The 13,839-nt window shown below is 35.2% G+C and overlaps 1 protein-coding gene and 1 long non-coding RNA gene across 3 annotated transcripts in view; both read left to right on the plus strand.

Moving 5' to 3' along the window:
• LOC105471088 (ephrin A5) overlaps positions 1-13,839 on the plus strand; it is a 296,118-nt gene that overhangs the window by 10,895 nt on the left and 271,384 nt on the right. The gene's annotated exons all lie outside the window — the stretch shown is intronic.
• Positions 1-13,839, plus strand: part of LOC139363807 (uncharacterized) — a 38,800-nt gene that overhangs the window by 8,163 nt on the left and 16,798 nt on the right. Inside the window, exon 2 of the long non-coding RNA XR_011624811.1 lies at positions 1-13,839. This exon is cut by the window's right edge and continues 16,798 nt beyond it. This is a non-coding gene — a long non-coding RNA (uncharacterized lncRNA).

The following is a 13,839-nucleotide window of genomic DNA, read 5'->3' on the forward strand; positions in this document are numbered from 1 at the left end:
GGCAAGAAAATACAGACAGATGTCGGAATGTGGAAGCGGTGACCTCTGACTCGCACAGCATGGCCACTGCCCTGGCACACAAGTGTCCTGAGCCACCATCGTAGCAGGATGCGTTTTGAAGTGACTGACACTTTGAGATGGAGATCTTGAAACTGATTGTGTAGTTATTTGCAGCCCTCCAAAGTATCAGTCTTTTTAGTTTTCATTTTAAGTTTCTCACCTTACCATTTATAAAAATGTTTCTTTGGCTCTGACAGAGCTTTTGTGGCTTCTGGATGGCTTCTGTATCCATATAGTCACTATAAATCTTTGCCTCCCAATAATTGTAGTCAATGTGTTGGGATAATGGAGGCTAAGGGAAGCTCAGATGTACAGTTCTGCTGCAGCAAAGTGTTTGGCCTGTTTTATTTAGCTAATACTTTTCTTCTTCTTTTTTCTTTTTAACAGACAGATGAAAGCAGTGGTTTTGTTAAAGGCCTTTTCTTTTAGCCTCTGCTCTGCAATCTCGCCAATAACCCCTGGGTTCAGACAGACCATTAATGTTTTAGATACTGTGGCATTCAGCGCTTTCTTCATATATTTGTTTACTGTTACTGCTTCAATAAACTTTTACGCCTATTTCAGTAGTTTTCTGGCGGGAGCTCCGTTTATTAAAATTTAGTGACCCAGCACTAAGAGGGGTACAGTTCAAATAGTGGTGCTTCTGACAGGGTTTTGTGTCAAACTAGAGAAAATAATGGGGAAACGAAAGCTGCCAAAATGTGTCTCCCAATTACTAATTAATAAGGAGAGAAGGGACCTCAGTGATAGATCTGGTGTCTGCCATGGCAGCAACTTGGGATGCTTTATTTTAAATACTGTATAAAACAAATTAAAGTAAACCTCAGAGAATGTAGCACCCAGATATTTTGTATCACAAGTGATAATTTTTTTAAGTCTGTGAAAATCCAGGCAGAAAACAAAATTTGAAATGAAATCTTTGCACTCTTTACCAATAGTATCAAAATGTAAAACTATTCTAAAGAATATTTCCCTCAATAATGCCTTTATTCTTATTAGCATTTTAGTACAGACATGATAGTGTTCTTTGTGGTTTTAGTATTGGTGTAGCATTGTATACATACTTTATTGTCAACAAAGAATCAAGGAAAAATTTAAAAATTTTCCCACCATATGCTTGTCATTAATATTTTGAAAATTACTATGATTGAAGAACAGAACCTTCCCCCTCACCATATATATATATATATATATATATATATATATATATATTTCTGCCATCCCAGAGGTTCCAGTCTTTTTCTGGCAGTGTTCCCACTATGGTTGCTAGAACCATAATTAAATGTCGTTATTAGTGTATTTTTTCCATAGCATTTACAGCATCAAAAGCAAAGGGTCTTGTATGGAACTATAGCTGTCAAGGGAACAATGAAAACTAATTACACACTCTGCTATCACCGTGGTCAGCTATACTCTTGGGAAGACAACATGACAGAGGTGGTGTGTGTGGAGCGGGTGGGTATATGTATACACGATATTCCATAAGAATATGTATACCTAAGGTCAGACATACCTATTGGTTTACCGTTATCCTCTGTTCTCTGAAGGAAAAAAAATGTAGAAAGGACTATCTAATTTAGTTAATTAAAATGAAAAAATGCAGTTCTTTGTTAGGAAGGGGCTCCCTATTTTAGCATTCTTCCTTTATAATATGAACTGAGAGAACCAGCAGTATCTATGAGTCTGAATATCTAATTATTTTGAATATTATTTTGGCATGGTCTTGTTATCAATACATATATTAACATATCTATTATAATTACGTCTTTTGAAAATTATTTTTTTACTTAACTCGAGATTTTTCAATGACATCTGATTATTTGAGAGCTAATCACTTAATTCATTTATTATGTAAATCTCTCAATGGCTGTTTTTCTCTTTTGATGGCTTTTGCCCATTTTATTGTCTCCGGGCCTGTAGACCTGTGGATAGATTTGAGAAAGAAAAGGAAACTTAAAAAAAAAAATTCTCAAACTTTTAGCAGCTTGGATAGAAGATTTGTTAAGGAAAGACCTTAAAGCTATTGAATAACATGAGGGTTTGGATTCAATTTTGGATTTCAGTCATCCACGCCATTCCTGTTCTCTGATACCACATAGAATCAGAACTTGGCCCTATGTAATGTTTTCCATTACTATTTTCATTCCTAGGGTGAGCACTCTTAGCTGTATCTAAAACCAAAGCCAAATAGATGAATTCAGCAACTACATGTTGATTTGAACTTATTTTTCCAAAGTTTTCACATTGAAGAAATTCTATATTCCTATATTCAATATCTAAAAGTTATCATTGATAAACTATTAAGTGATATTATGTGCAGAACACTGGGAGACATACAGAGAATTCAGATAGGGATAGGAGATAGGATAGGAGAATGTTTGCACCTGTAAGGAACTTAAGAGCATTGTGCAGATACAATAATTTTATACATATAATTATATTACAGAGTATAAAATAGTACTATAAATGTGCACATGTAGATTTATTTGACAGATATTTATGTCAAGTGTCCACTGTGGGCCAGGTACTGTTCTCGGTACTGGAGATACTGCAGTAAACAGCATATATACAGCATCCCTGTCATCATGAAGCATTCGATCTGTAATTTCTAGGTCACTGTTTCTCACACTGTAAGGTGAACACAGACCTGGAGATTTCGTTGAAATGCAGATTTTAATTTAGTAGGTCTGGGCTACATAGGGCCCTGACAGTCTGCATTTCTAACAAGCTCCCAGATGACATTGATGCTGCTGGCTCATGAACCGTGGTTTGGACAGCAAGGTTCTAGATACAGTTAAGTGGGAGAGAGATTACTTTTGGCTCCTCTTCAAGGACTCTTGGTTGTATTTGCACTGAACTTTTCATAGAGTTCTGCAGTTTCTAAAGTGGCTCCATATTTATGTGAAGGAAAATTATTTGCCATTTAGAAAGCCCAGAATGCCTAGTGTTCCTTTCTAACCACTTTCCTTCAAAACTCAGACAAATAAAACAGACTTTTACATTGAGGTTTATGCTTCATTGAAAATACACCACTAACAAAGGTAATAGGATGGGGATTTCATTATAAGATTTGGTCTCTGTAGACAAATTCCACTGGAATAAAAATATTACCCTGGTCCAAAAAGTTTAAGGAGGATCCTGTCATAAATGTCTAAGGATATTTATTTGCAAACCCTCCCAAGATGTATTTTATGTGGCAATGCCAGAATTACACCTCAGAAACAGATTTTTAACACTTTCCAATTTAAATCCATGTGGTTAAATTAACCCCAAATGTTCTTTTTACATTCAGCATAAAAGATGACTAACAGTTTTTCTACATTCAATGTCTGGATTTCTTGTGGGTGGCTTTCAGGAGCCTGTAATTTCAATGGAGTTATAAAAGACTTGGGACAAAATGCCTTCTTTCTGTAAAGTTCTATGATTCTCATAGTGAGAAACCTTTGCTCCTGTAGAGTCTAGGTAATACAAGATCTGCAAATATGCTTCCACTTTTCTCACAGCATATATGTTATTTGCATTTTCAAAGCAAATCTTTGTATTAGCAAGTAAGAAATGGAACTACTTAAATTCAGAAGATTACTCTGTGGTTTTTTTTGTGTTTTGTTTTTACTGATCTTCACTCTGTGTATATAAATACAGTATTACTAATCTAAATGAACTGTCAAATCTTTGAAAGCATCAGTTAAGTAGACTGACTTAATTGAAATATACCTCTATGGAATGATTATTTTAAAAAAAGATAAAATGGTTTGTACTTTAAGTCAAGTGTATTTTTATGAAAGGAAATAGATGAACAAGACAGTGGCAACTTCATTTAAGTATTTTTTTACTTTAAAAACAAATTTTTACCAATACATTTCGATAATTTTAAAACAGAAGCAAATATTTTTCTTTTTAAATCTTCAATGGATTTAATTAGAACTTTGGGTACTATTTCATAATAACTATGAATATTATTTAGTAAGATAGTACTGTTTTGTTAGTTTATGTTTATGTTCACTGTGGTGTAAATGAGGGTTCTCAAACAGTGAATTTGGGGGTGACAGGCACTTAGTGTTTCCAGTTTTTTGATTCTCATTGATCCTAAAATACGAGAATCTTCTGTGACTCTGTGTGAACTTAAGTGGCTCGTAAAAAAGAACTATGCTATATGCTTCAAAGATAGTTAAATTTAGGAATAGGATATAGTCATTGATTAAAGTGAAGTAATTTCATATCTCTAAGGAATGGGTTTGTTGAAAATAGAGTTGATATACCTAAGATTTGTGTTTTGGATGAAGTAGAAGATGCTCAGTAGTTCTTAATACTGTTTTTCACCTCCATTTTTTAAAAAAGAAAATAAGCACATTAAATGTTTTTTATTGAACTCAGTTATTGACAGTGACTTGTCATCATATTGATAGGTTGTAACCAAGTTCTTCTGTATACTAATACAAGTTCCTATACAGATTAGTTAACTGCATGTAGTAAAAACATTGTGTTTATGTACTTTTTTGTTTTGAATTTTTACAATAGCAACTGTTACAGATCAAATTTCAAATCTCTTTGGGTGTTGGATAGGCAAGGACTCAGAAAGTAAGATATTAAAAAACCCATATCAGATTAGATTTGTCATTTGTCTGTTAACATTTTTTGGTTTTATTTCAGAGCTAATTAAATTTCACCTCTGTCTGAGTTGTAAGTATGCCATTTATAGTGGTGAATCTAAGCCTCAGTTTCTTTACCCTAATAGATAAATGGGTATAATAAAAATATCTCCCTCAGACTTGTGAAAATTTAAAGGAATGTGTATATGTGACCAGACTTTAAAAACTGATATAAAACTTGTAAAAAGGATAAAGTCAATCATATCTCAATAAATTGGGGGGAAAATAGAGATTTAAGGGGAGTTACCTCACTTTATATATCTTCTTGTAAATCTCACTTTATATACATTCTGGTAAGTTGCATCGAAAATACATTCTTACAAATAACACTTATTTTAAAAGCATCACAGAATAGTTGACTTTTTAAAAGATAGACCAAATTGTATCATTTTGTAATGTATGTTGTTCCTGAGAGATGATTTGTACATTTACATTGGGTTTTATTTAAAGGAATTTGCATTTTAGGTTTTATCTTGTGATTTCTAAAAGAGTAATAATGTGTAAAGAGTGACTCTTGAGAGGCAAGTCTTCCAGGATCTTCTTCCCCAGAAAGGAATTTTGAATCTCCTTTGTAAAATTGGCCAGGTTTATTTTTAATGCCCTCTCTTCCCCTCTCAGTTTGTCTCTGCTATATTGTTTCTTCTTTGACTTCTAAAATCCTGATACTCTGCTTTGGACTTCATAGTTATAATGAGATATCTCCATCTCAAAGGAGAAATTAATGAATACCGACATCCTCTTGGAGGATGCTTGTATTTCCAATGAGGAGCTTGTTGAAACAAATCAATTCCTATCTGGGCCTGCTCCTTACGGGTAGCTGGGCTGTCCCTGGGATCCTTGGATTTTTCTGAATTCTGCTGCTAGAAGAGCAGGGTTTAGCCCCTTGACGCTCTGCTTGAGAACTCTTGCTATTGACTATCTTAAACTTAGTACATATTATACACACATTGATGTGAGAGGCATGAATAGATCATAACAACATGTAGCGGAGAAAGGAAACAGGATTTGTCAAGGAACACATATTTTAATGCATTGAAACCTGCGCAATACATTACTGCCAAAGGGCTGCTTTCCTATAGAATTGTCTGGTGGTTATTCAAGGCCAGTTTTACTTCCTATGTTTATAGTTGTTTAGGTGGATAGCAAATGTGCCTGTTACTTTTTAAAAAATTTCCGTCATATACTTACATAATCATTTTGTAACATTGTTTTACTCCTGAAGGTACAAACCTCATTTATGCCAGAAAAAAGTAATTCATAAGGGAAATTATCAATGATCCTTATGTGCCATACCCAGAAATTTAGTGATGTCGGTGGGCAGAACTTGACCACTAGCAATAAAAATATTGAGTCTAACATAAGCCATACCAAAATTATTTGAAAGAACACTGCGAACTCTGCTTAACAGATTTCTCTTAAAAGTACAGCATTTTAATATTTACAATCGCTGTGCTCAAAGGAAAGTTAGGTTTAGCTTTGTTGCTCTTAGATCATTTTGTACAAAAGCAGGTTTCTTTTTTCCTCCTACATTGGAAGTTAAAATTTGTTGAGGGAATGAACTTGCTATGAGTTTATTTCAAGTTTAAAGGTTGGTAATTTTATGTTACTTGGATTCCATGTCTGGTGAATGATATTAGTTACAGTCCCTCCCTTGCTCCAGGCTTGCTTTCTTGGCAAAAGGGTAGTCAAGAAGTTTAAATTTTGATAACTTACTTATTGACATTTTGTATTATTAAAATACTAATTCCTTATATTCTTGTATATCAGTTAAAAAATATCAACCAAAGACTACGTCTCAGCCAGGCTTACTCAGTTTTTTTTTTTTTTTTTTCCATGAGAGCATGTTGATTGATCAAATTGCATGTGTATAGCTATCTAGTAATTCCTTAAGATGTTGAAATGATTGGATTGAGTTGCAGCTTAATTATTCAGCTTTTATTAATATGGTAAATAATGTACTAAAGGCTAGAGCTGAACGGATTCCAGTGCATGTGATGAATTTAGATAGTTGAATAGGCTAATCCTAGTGCATCACCTTTTACCTCATTTTTTTGGAGGGAGGGATGGTTTGAATTATCTCTTTCTCTTAGTGAAAGGCTGAGTTATGTCAATGTATTTTACATGTTTAAAATACAGAAGATGCTCTTTAGTACTAAGATTGTCATAAACTAGAATTGTAACTGCACCGTTGTAAATTCTCTTCAACTTCTCTTTTTAAAGTTTTTAGATCATTTGGTTCTGTTCTTATGGAAATGTTGCAAAATGTGAATGGAATATACAGTTAAGTCTTTAAGCAAAAGGAACAAAGTCTATTTAATGATTTGAATGGAATAATGAGTATTATAGTTGGTTATGGCAGACAACTATGGATTTCTTCCTCAGGTATCTAACACATCTTCAGTAATTTTATATAGCCTTAATCATTTTAGTAAAATTTCCCAACTGTCACTTTGGGTTAGTTCTGTGGCAATTGACCTTTAAAAAAAAGTTTAAACCAGCTGGCAAATACAAAAATCCTTACAGTTAAGTAGTTTCGTATTTAATATAGAGGGTCTGTCTACATTTATGTCAACAGAATGCAACGTACACCCACAGGAAAGCTTTATTGGCTCTAATATGGTATTAGAACAAACTATCCATCTCACCTCCCACCTGCTGTCCCATAGTAAGCCTCTTTTACTGGCAGGAAGAGAATATTTGTGATTTTTTTTTTTAGTCACTCTCTTCATAGCCATAGATTAACCTTTCCAATCTCTTGCAAAGATAGCAGGCATACTTACTAGTATTTATCATAGCATACTCTTAATTCATGGGGTTTGGTATTCACAACTTCATTTTGTAATCACACTTGAATTGGTAGTATACATAAGACCTGGTTTGGAAGTCAGTCGTGGAGTTTGGGTTAACTTCACCTAGAGTTCTTGCATTGCCATTCTGGGCAGAGTAGGCAAACGTTGGCAAGCTCTTGAGTGGGTGATAGGATCAGGACCCTGCTCACAAGATATACGTGGGTCACATTAAGTAGATTTGCACTGCAGCCTGAATATGGAGTTTTAAGACTGCAGTAATCGGTGTTGGAAGACGATTGGTTTTTCCTGTTATAAATTGCTAATTAGTATTGAAAGTTTAACCTGTTTTGTTGAACAGCCTCTTATTTTCTCTGAGAAAGTGGTTTGGACAGTAATCTATTTATCTCTATAACCCTCTTCCCTCTAGTTAAAATCTAGAAACCTCTGGGGACTCCTCCTGTTGAGTTCTGCTTGGAAGGAGCTTTAAAACAGTGCCTCCAAACTGAAGTAAATATTGACTGGGTCTGGGGCTGAGCCCTGCTCAAAGCCTCCTATTGTTCCTCCTTAGTCAGCACTCCAGAGCGAGCTCAAGTATGCATGTGTTAGGAAGAGAAGAAAGGCTGTGGAGGGAAATTAACAGGGCCCACAGCTGAACTCATAAATGCACCGTATAGAGGGAAGGGAAGCTGACTACAAAGCCAGCTGGAGCTTACACTGGGTTATGGAGAACTTAGGAGACTGAAGTGCAGAAACGCTGGCCAGCCTGTCTGCTTCGGTGAACTTTAAGGTACACAAAGCTGCTTGTCTTGGTGGGTCCAACCCGTCTCTGAGTGCAGCTTTCGTGTCAGTGATGCTGTCTTCTCAAGGAGACGTGAATTGCAGTGTTTTGGTGAACTTGGAAGAGAGAAAAAGGGTAAACCCTTAGATTCCAGAATAATGCTTCTCCCTCCCTGGTACCTGTTCTAATGCCTCTGTCAGCCTTCCCTCCTTCAGCTGTCATGTTGGATTACACACTCTCTTGGGTCTCCTAAGTGCTTTGGCATCCCTGGGGTATCAGATGGGTGAGGGAGAACCATATGCCATTTGAAATGAAAGTTCTGAAGAGAAGATGTTCTTATTATATGAAAAATTTAAACTTTTTTTTTTTTTTTTTTTTTAGAAAAAGAAAATTAAATCATTTAAATATGGAACAGATTCGCTTGTTTAAAGTGGAGTACTTTGAGGAAAAACTGCTTGTATTTTTACCATTCAGTTTAAGAACCCAAACAAACAGCTGGCTGACTTATGTTTTAGTGAAAACCATCCCGTACATTTACTAACTAGAAAAGTAAACATCCTTAAAAAGAAATTCTTGTGTGTCTTGACTACAAAGTAATTGTTAATAAATACACAGTAAATACACCAATAGCATATTTGGATTGTTAATTCATTTCCACTGATATTGTAAGCATGCTTTTAAATGTGTAGTCTTCTGTGATATTTGATGTGAACGTATCAGTGCTAAAGACCACATGCAGGCAAATACCAGGACAATTAGAAAATTCTTTGATTGCCAAGGCAATCATCAAACTGTTCTGCTTCATTCAGGTCACTAATATATTAGAACAATAGTGTCACAATATAGCATGAAATGCTATGGACAGAGAGAGAGAAAGCACATCTGTTCAGGGGTATCAGAAACTACTTTCTCGAGAGGAATAATTTAGTCTAGACCTTGAATGATGGATATGATTTTAAAAGAGATGGGGAAAGTAGCTGAAGAAGATTCCAGTGATCCTTAGGAACAGGAGCAAAGGCCTACTGACTGTAACCTTGTAGATGGATTTGGGGAATAAACAGAAAGTAGTTTATTCGGGGTGAAGGGGATCTACTGAAAGTACCTGCAGCATGGGCTGAAGAGGTAGGTTGGCCAAGTTGTGGAGTGTGAATTTAAGGTTGGTTTTTGTTTTTGACTTTTTAAAAAGACTTTATTTATTTAGAGCAGCTTTAGGTTCACAGCAATATTGAGAGGATGGTACAGAGATATCCCATATACCTCCTACTCTCCCACACATACATGAGGCTGCATTTTTAGTAGGGGAAGGAGGACCATTATATTGCATTATTCCTTAACATGGTCCTAGTATGTATTATAATTGTTCTGCACTGTTGTGTATCTTAGCCACTGTTTAATTGCTTTGTAAATATAACTGAGTACTGGTAAATGTTGAAGATCTTCAAATTAGGCCTAATTTATAAGTGGTTAGGTGGTGGGATGATAAAAATCAGAGTACTTTTAATATTTCCAGATGAAACTTAGGGTGCTCTATTATATCTGAATTGTTTCTCTGATATATGGATTAAACAGTTTTCAAACTTTTTTTTTTGCCAAAAAACCATTGTTCGCAAAAATAATTAGCAAAAATGTAATGTGTAAAACAGAAGAAGAAACGCCAAACCACCAAGCAAACATCAAGTTGTAGTTTGGAGAGGTTGAGGGCTGGGCTGTGCTCTGTTCCCAGGCTTCTTGAGAGGCCTGCGAAGACCCCTATGGCTCTTTGAATCATGTTGTTAAAACCTTCCTAGAGTACAGGCGTTGGCATTTACTTAGGGGCAAATAGAAGCAATGCTGTGGAAGAGATTCATTTTTGCTTTTACAGGCCACAGAAGTACTTATGTGACCCTCTAGGAATCAACTTGAATAGCTCCCATTTAGTGAGCACTTACTGTATATGAGCACAGTCCTTTACAGACTAAATAATCATCATTTTAAAAATTCCTGACGAAAGCTCTTATGAGGGAGGTATTATGATGATTCTTGTTTTACTGATGAGAAAACTGATTTTTACATACTTTATACTAGCCAAAGGTCACTTGGCGAGTAAATGGCCCTTACCGCTCAGCTGGGCTATGTGGAATAATATACTTTGTCTAACAGAACTCGATGAAATGTTGAAGGGTGACCTTGGGGCAGAATTTTCAAGGAGATGCAGTGGAAGAGAATGATAGGGACTATATGCTAATATGAAAAGAGTATTAAAAATGCACATTTTTATTCCTCCTTGTTGAGCATTTAATGGACTGAGGTAGCAAGCCATAATTTGGCATCCACTGCAAGTAACTAGTATAACCAGAGGTTAAATGTTTCGTGGACTGGGGCTTTGGAGCTAATTGTGAGACCATGTGTATGTACAAGCTGTATATACAACCAGATTGATAGGGATTCACATGCCCACTGGCCCTTCTTGCCTGCATGCAGGTAAGCTTGGTTCCTGAAGGCTGGCGAAGGTATAGAGCTATTTTTGAAGACTTTCAGAAGAAATTCTGGATATTCCCTGAATAAAAGTTTTAGAATTTAGCAATCATACAGTCAAGAAATTTTCCTCTATATTCAACCTAAATTATTTAACTTAAAGTCAGTTTTGGTTTACATAATAACAATATGCATTTACTTAAGAATTTTAAATGGAGATTTTGCTTTCTATATTATAAGCACATTTTAAGCAAGAAATAATCATTTTTAAGCTATAGGGAACAATACGTATATGCTTGAATTGACTCTGCATTCTTTTGTGTCCTGAATCCCTCACTCTCATCTTAGTTTCCCTTCCTTTTGTTTCATTCCTTCACAGGAGTTTTTGCTATAGAGCTTAACAGCCAGTAAATTCTTCCTGATTAGTTTCAAAGACAAAAGTCTCCTGATAGGCAGTGAGTGGATCAGGTTCTCACCTAATCTCCAGAGAGACAACATGCAAGGAGAAGAAAGGGTGTGATACTTTATGCATTATGTACCTCTCTGCTTTGCCAGACTCACCCAAGTCTTTTCGTTGAATTGTGTGCCTGGAAACATTAGGCAATTCATTCCTTAGCACAGCCCTTTGTACCTCCGCAGTGGAAGTTGTTACCCCATCTTCTAATTTAGTTGTTTATATGGGTAATATTAGTATATGAGTTACATTATAGTTTATGTATGTTTGCATTTTTGTGTGTGTTCCCATTACTAGATTCTAAGATTCTTGAGGTCAGAGATTGAGTCATGCAAAAACACCACACCCAGGGGCTGGCCCATGATGATTAAGAACTTGAGGTGGGTTGGTTCTGAGTACACTTCTCTGCTCCTCCACTGACTACTTGCCATGGTCCTAGACAAGTTACTTAATCATTCCCTGTTTCATCTTACTCATTTATATATGGAAATACTAATATATTTGTCTGATAGAGTTACTGTGAGGATTAAATGATTATTAAACATAAAGGATAGAAAAATGCCTGGCATGTAGTATGTGGTCAATAAATTTTAGCTATTAATACTTTCAAATGAATTTCTGTATTATTATACAAAAATACCATGTAATTATACAGAGATAGGTCAAAGAGAGAGCATAGTCTAACTTTAGAGTTGGGGTGACCTGGGATCAAATGCCTCTTTCCTCCAACCCTCAGTTTTCACTTATGTAAAATAGGGAGGATGTATAATTTGCAAAATTGTGTTGATTCAGTGAGAAAGTAAATGCATATAAAATGCCTGGTGCATAATATTTGATTCATGAAATCTAGGTATTATTTTTATTATTTTGATTCATTAACATGGAGAATGAGTCATTTGAGGATTAGCCTATGAGTTGTCTGCCCATAGTGTGCCTCTCTTCATTTCAGTTTATTGGCTGCCTGTTGCCAGATGTTTTGCCAACCTAACTGAATTCATGTATTGATTTGTGAGAAAATTATTCTTTTTGATTTTAGCAGTTTGAAAGATAAGAAAAATATCTTTTAAAAAAATACCAAGGCCTGGAGTCAGGTCTTCTTATTTTCTACCAACTAGATGTTTACCTTAAGCAAGTCATTGATTGCTCTGGGACTCTGTTTTTCATCTTTACAAGGTGATTGAATTAGTCGATCTCTTAGGCGAGAGCATCTCACTTAGAAGATCTGAGATGTGGCAAGGCCTTGACACTATTTAACTGTTTGACCTTGGGCAAGTCACTTAACCTTGGTCAAGTCATGTTTCCTCATCTGTGAAATGAGGGGATTGTTGTCTTCTGGGAGGTCATTTTCGACTTCATGAATCCATCGGCCTTTAAAACTTCTTTGTTTAAAACTTATAATTTACTTCTCCCCAACCCCTCAATTTTGTTTTTTTCAGTTACGAGGAACGAATACATACATATTTACATTGTGTAAACTTTTGAAGAGGACACAGAGATTTTCTTTTTTACTTTCAAACATGACTCTGAAGATTTTATTAAAAGGATTTTTTTTCTGTTTTGTTTTCAGACATGACTTTAAGTGTTTATATCTGGAAAACCACACTGAAGTTACAATTAGTCAGTAATAAAAATAATGTGTGACATATATTCAACTACCCAAACTACCTAACATCTCTCCTCAGAGTTGATGAGTTGAATCCTGAATTCTGATGCAGGGAGATTGCAGCTGCCTTGTATCTGATTAAATTCTTAACTTAGATTAATTCTAAGAATTAAAAATAGTTTTAAAAAATCTAAATTCTTCAAAAGAAAAAAAGAAGAGCGTAGAATAAAATGTTTTCAATTCACAGCTATAAAATGTACCACAAGTTGAAACTATTTGTTTTCATTTGTTTTCCCTTTGCCTTTGGAAGGAAGAAGTAGAATAAGAATTTTTAAACATTGGGTAATTGTATAAGTATTTTAATTCAGCAAACAATTATGCAATGTAAGTATTTATCATAGTTACATAAATATGACCCCATTGCCACACCCTTTTATTCCATGTTTTGACAAAGCTCAACTAATTTTATACATATCTTTCATGTGATTATTAAAAGTATATAAATAATATCATAGTAAACTTCATAATATGAAATAGACTTTTCAAAACTCGCTTTAATAATCAGTGAGAACCTAAGTGAATAAGACATGTTGATTCTTTAAAGCAAGTTACAAGATGCCAGTTCTCTTTGCAAGAATGATGTAGCAAAAAAATCAGTTAAACTTTTTTTTCAGTGAAACTTTTAAGTGATTAAATGCACTTGCATCAAGATGATGGTAATTATAGAAATAGGGTATATAAACAGAAATGCCTAAGTATTATCTAATCCACCTGTTTAATGCCCTTCTTGCATTGGACAGCCTTGCTTATAGAGCTCATTTATTGGAGTTGCCTGGCCCACTCAGGGTCTGTTTTCTCTGCAGTTTCCAGTCAAATTATTCCTAATCAGTTTCATGGGTAAATTGGACTGGATTCACTCCATTTCCTGTGACAGTGTGAGTTTTCGGTGGACTAATCAGTCACAGAGCACAGTGATGTGTCCTCTTAGAGGTTAGGCTTGTTCTCATCCAAGTAGGTTGATTTGTGAGCAGCAGCCACTACCGACAGTAGAA

The sequence above is a fragment of the Macaca nemestrina genome, chromosome 6 (assembly GCF_043159975.1).
Source record: "Macaca nemestrina isolate mMacNem1 chromosome 6, mMacNem.hap1, whole genome shotgun sequence".
Classification (NCBI taxonomy): Eukaryota; Metazoa; Chordata; class Mammalia; order Primates; family Cercopithecidae; genus Macaca; species Macaca nemestrina.